The sequence below is a fragment of the Ictidomys tridecemlineatus genome, chromosome 10 (assembly GCF_052094955.1).
Source record: "Ictidomys tridecemlineatus isolate mIctTri1 chromosome 10, mIctTri1.hap1, whole genome shotgun sequence".
Classification (NCBI taxonomy): Eukaryota; Metazoa; Chordata; class Mammalia; order Rodentia; family Sciuridae; genus Ictidomys; species Ictidomys tridecemlineatus.
Window position 1 is genome coordinate 40,488,503 of NC_135486.1, and position 4,891 is coordinate 40,493,393.

The 4,891-nt window shown below is 40.6% G+C and overlaps 1 long non-coding RNA gene across 1 annotated transcript; it reads left to right on the forward strand.

Annotated features, from left to right (window-relative positions):
- The first annotated feature begins 346 nt into the window (after nt 1-346).
- LOC144367020 (uncharacterized) lies at nt 347-3,289 on the forward strand. The gene is made up of 2 exons (XR_013426229.1): nt 347-584; nt 2,738-3,289. It is a non-coding gene; the product is annotated as an uncharacterized LOC144367020 (long non-coding RNA).
- Nucleotides 3,290-4,891: the final 1,602 nt, after the last annotated feature.

Sequence of the window (4,891 nt, forward strand, 5' to 3'; positions counted from 1 at the left end):
CTTAGCGAGAGGAAGTTAGGTCATTGGGAGAGTATCCTTGAAGGGCTATGGGGACTCCAGCCCTTTCTCCTCTCTTTCTGTTTCCTAAGTGCTCTGAAATGAACAGCGTTGTTTCATAACACATTTCCTGCAATGATGTTCTACTTTGCCCCCAAACAACAGAGCCAACCAGTCATGGATTGAAATCTCCAAAACTGTGAGCTAAAAATAAATATTTCCTCTTTTAAAGTTGTTTATCTAAGGTATTTTGTTACAATGTTTGACAGCTGACTAACAATTATTGATAGTCACCCTACTGTGCAATAGCACACCAGAACTTACTGTTTCTATTCAGTTATAACTTCTTGATCATCTTTTCCCCATCCGTTCCTCCCCACTGTTGGCATATTAAAGGCCCTGAGAAATCTTCCTACAAAGACACTTAGTAAATTGAAACTTCTTGGTTTATAGTTTTCTTTTATTGACCATAGGAACTTTTATTTATTTATTTTATGGTAGTTTTTCTTTATTAACAGCAATGAAAATACTTTTGGGGCATAAGTCAATTGAATGCTGTTTCTGCTGTATGAATTACCCCAAATGAGGTAAGTAAAATAATACAGGATTCAGTTGAGTAATTTTTCATTCTTTATTTTTTTCTTTTTTGTATAGCATGAAATGGGTGCTGAAGAATAGGAGGGATTTTTAAAAGAATCAATTCTGAGTGTTACTCAAATTTAGTCAAGAGTCATATAGAATGGCTTCAAGTCCCCATGCTCAGCCAACTCTCGACCCCTTTATGGTGTGTTTCCTCATTTGAAAATAAGAAAAGCATATATCTTAAAAATATATAGTGCATGATTACTCTTTGAGTCCAGTGATTCAACCAGGAGCATCAGTGAAGTTAGTAAGCCCTGTACTATTCTGTGCTTTCAATCACAATGATTTTAAATGATATGATAAAATGGTGAGCTGCCTGGGGAAAATGTGATTTTTCTGCTTATATTTAAAGGAACATAATGATGATGATTTTTTGACAATAACAAAAATCTTCATTTTGACCTTTCCAACATCATGTGAGGTCTTTATGTGTCTTTTTTGCAGAAATGTAATCCCAGATGGGTTTTTGCACAAACTTGTAATGTCTGCTTCCCTTCCTTCTCTGTGCAGTAATGATTTGGGGGGACAAATCCATTTAGATATTAGCTTGAGCAAGACCTATTTAGGGTCAATTTCCTTTAAAAATGTCATACATTTTATAATCAAGCTACATAAAAATGGTTTTTGAATCATGGTGGTTTATGGTTTTAAATAAAGCTAATGTATTGTTTACAAATAGATACATTAGAGGGCTGTTTCAATAAAATGCATTATTATTTGTTTCTTAACAAATATATACATCCAGAATTCATTGCAAGTTCCCTTTGAATAGTAAATACTCTTGGTATATTTCAGTTAAAGTTTAATTTACATATATTTAGTTTCCATACCAATTTTGAAATCTGTATGAGCATACATACAGAATGGTTAAGAACATGGGCTTTTAATGGATTTCATTTTGTATTTTGTGGTGCTGGAGATGTAACCCAGGGCTTTGAGCATGCTAGGCACATGCTCTACCACTGAGCTATTTCTATAGCCTGAACATGGGCTTTGAAATCAGGTCAACCTGCGTTCAGATCCTGACCAACTTCACTTGCTATTCCTTTGGGCTTGTGCAGATGATTTTCTCAAAGAGCCTCTATCTTCTTACCTGTGAAATGGGAGTAATAGATCCTACTTCAAGTGGTTATTGTGAGATAATATATTTAAAGTTATATTCCTAGTGTGTGAGGGGCTTAGATTAATGCCCAGCATACACATAAATAATGCATGTAAGAAGCTTAGTTCATTACTGAACAAATGTTGCTATTATTGTTACCTTATAATCACTCACATTTTTCATTCACTGAAGAAATACTTATTGAGTGTCTGTTATGTCCCAGGCACTACTGAAATTGTTGGAGATATAAGAAAGAAGAAAGAAATTCTGGCCCTTGTGAAGCTTAGGTTTTAGGGAGAGGCAGATAAATCAATAAGCAAGTAGTCAGTCTGGTACTGTGAATGGCTATGGAGAAAAATAAAGTAAGGCAGAGAGGGCGTGCAGCATGTGTGGTGTGTGTCCCAGGAGGGGTTTGTGGGTTGCTTATGCTGAATAACTAGGGAAGACTGGACTAGGAATATGACCATTGAGAAGACACAGATAGGAAATGAGGAAAGCACCTTCAGGCATAAGCACCTTCATGGCAGAGAGAAGGAGGCTCTCTCCTGCCTCTTCTTATAAGGACCTCTAGTCCTGTTGGATCAGAGCCCAAACTTATGGCCTCACTTAGCCTCAGTTATCTTCCTAAAGCCCCTATCTTCAAATACAGCTAGATTTGGGGTTGGGGCTTCAGCATTTGGATTTGGGGAGAATACAAACATTCAGTTCATGTCGGGTAGGAAGTAATAGCGAACAAAAGGAAGTTCAGTTTTTTTCTCTTTTTTTCCAGAATAGTCAGTGTACTTATTTACCTAAAATAAAATCTGTCATACTTTTCTTAAGAGAAATCCAGTGTCTCCATCATTTGTCCTACTGAAATAATACCTGGTAGTGGAGTTGGTGGCACCTGGAGTTGGCGACAGTAGATGTGGTGGCATCTACTAGGGGACTGAGATCTGGGAGGCAGGACCACATCCTGTGGGATGAGGATGATTATACTGGATTTCATTTTCACAGGAGGGGCTTTTGGAGGGAAGAATTGCTTGCATCTCTTCAGCAAGGCCGCCCTGGGCAGCTGTAGGACACACACAGAGCACGTGCCTCAGGAGGCAGGTGAGGACTGAAATCCAGCCCCAGCTCTTCTCCCTAAGCCCTGCACCTGCCTCCGGGAGGCTGCATCAGCTTGGAGAAGGGCACATACCTGTGGGCCAGCAGCCACTTCCTCACTTGCACATGGAGCAAGATCTCCTCTGGCCTCAGAAGAAGCTTCTCTCCAATCTGAGGATCAGAAATCATTTGTTTCCCCTCGGACCCCTGTTTGCTTTGTCTTATGGGTATTTACAGCTGCACTTTCTTCTTCTGTGGATTATTAGGAAGCTCGGAATCAGACTGAAGCCTCCCTCTACCAAATAGATGGGATTTCAAGGCAAACAAGAGCCTTGCCTTGCAGGAGTCCTGGCCTCTCTGGGTGCTATGGTGAGGCTGGGTCACCTTGTGAATCTTTTAATTTCAGAACACGTTCTATGTGCTGCTTGGACTGGGTCATTAAATTGAGTTTTGGTCTGCCTACTTTGAGAATTATTATAAAAGCATATTCATCCCACAAGTATTGAGTATGCCACCGTGTGCCAGCCATGCGGTCGGGGGTGAAGGGGACAGGCTAGGGCCCCACCCCAGGAGTTAGCATGCTAATTAGGGAGGAGACACAGGTGTTTCTCAGGCAAACAACTAAGTGAAGCCACCAACAGTTGCGGACAAGGGCCAGAAGAGAAGCAAGCAGGAGATGTCATGGAGAGTTGGTATGTATGTGTGCACTAGGAAGGTCAGCAAAGCAAGAATGAATCCACACAATGCAAGCTGAGTCCTTAAGCTTAGTAGTGCCTGACACGTGGTAAAGTCTGGATTCACAACTCTTATTGTTCTTATGACTATTGTCACCTCTCTCTTACTGTATGCTGCTTGACTGTGCAGGTGAGAGGAATTCATTGCCAAGAATCCAAAGAGGGGAGACAACTTTGTGAATGTCCTAGCACTGGATGGTTAGGGAACTCCGGCTCAGGGTAACTGAATGTAACTTCTTCTTTCCATTTGAAAGGCAGACCTTCCTTCTTGGATGGTACTACTAAGGAACTTTGCTATATACCTCATAATGGAGTTGTAATTCGAGTCCCCTCTCCAAATCAGCAACTCTAAGCATTAATGGTTGAAAGTGCCCAAAATTTTAAAATCTGGATTTTCTTGATTGTTATTGCAGTGCAAGTTTCAATGTCTTTTCCATTCAGAATCAAATGCATGCAGGTCCTGAATTAGTATGTGAATAAGGGCTAGTGAAAGGTCCTTCCTTGCAGAGATAATATCCAGCATACATAGTCATAAATGGGTTGCAAAAGAGCCTCCCTAACTTTATGTTCTGAGCATTCTCTGAGCTTCTAGAACAGTTGGCCTATACCGTGGAAAAGAGGGGAAAGATTAATGCCTTGAGGCTGAGAGTTTGGATGAGCATGACAGGTTCACTTTCCTGTCTTCCCAGGAATGCTGCAAGGCAGAGAAAAGTATATGAGTTAACCTGTTTGAAGAACTTGGAAAAGCAGAAGTCCTCCATCTTGCCTGCAACTCAAAGTCTTCCTTTGGTTACCTAAGGGAATCCACTTACGACTCTATTATCCGGTAAATTAGGAGAGTGATTCAGTCAGGTATATTTATCATGAAGAGAACTAAAGATAATTAATACACTGCATTGGATGCAAATTGCACCCACAGCACTTATCTCATTTTCAATTAGCACAAATGTTACAGCACTGCGGGCTTGTTATGGTTTTACCATGGGCTGGGTAATTAATTTCTGTGAGCCACATATCAGGCACCTGGTAATGCCGTTTATTAATAAATGTCACCCCAGGTATCGGTTTGTTAGAAGAGGTAAATAAATGGAATGTGCAGTTGCCTGCCCTGTGCAAATCTATTTTTACACATCACTGAATCTTTTCACTTGTTTGTTTATTGACTAGAGCAACTACTGAGATTACAATTGCAAACAAAGGAAAATCCCCACCCGTAATTGTGGCCTCAAAGGGGATTCCTTTTCTTCCCCTTCAGGAATGATAAGGCCTGTGAGTGGAGTTGCTGCAGCAGTCATCTTTCCCAGAGGGAGGAGACCAGTGGTGGGTTCGG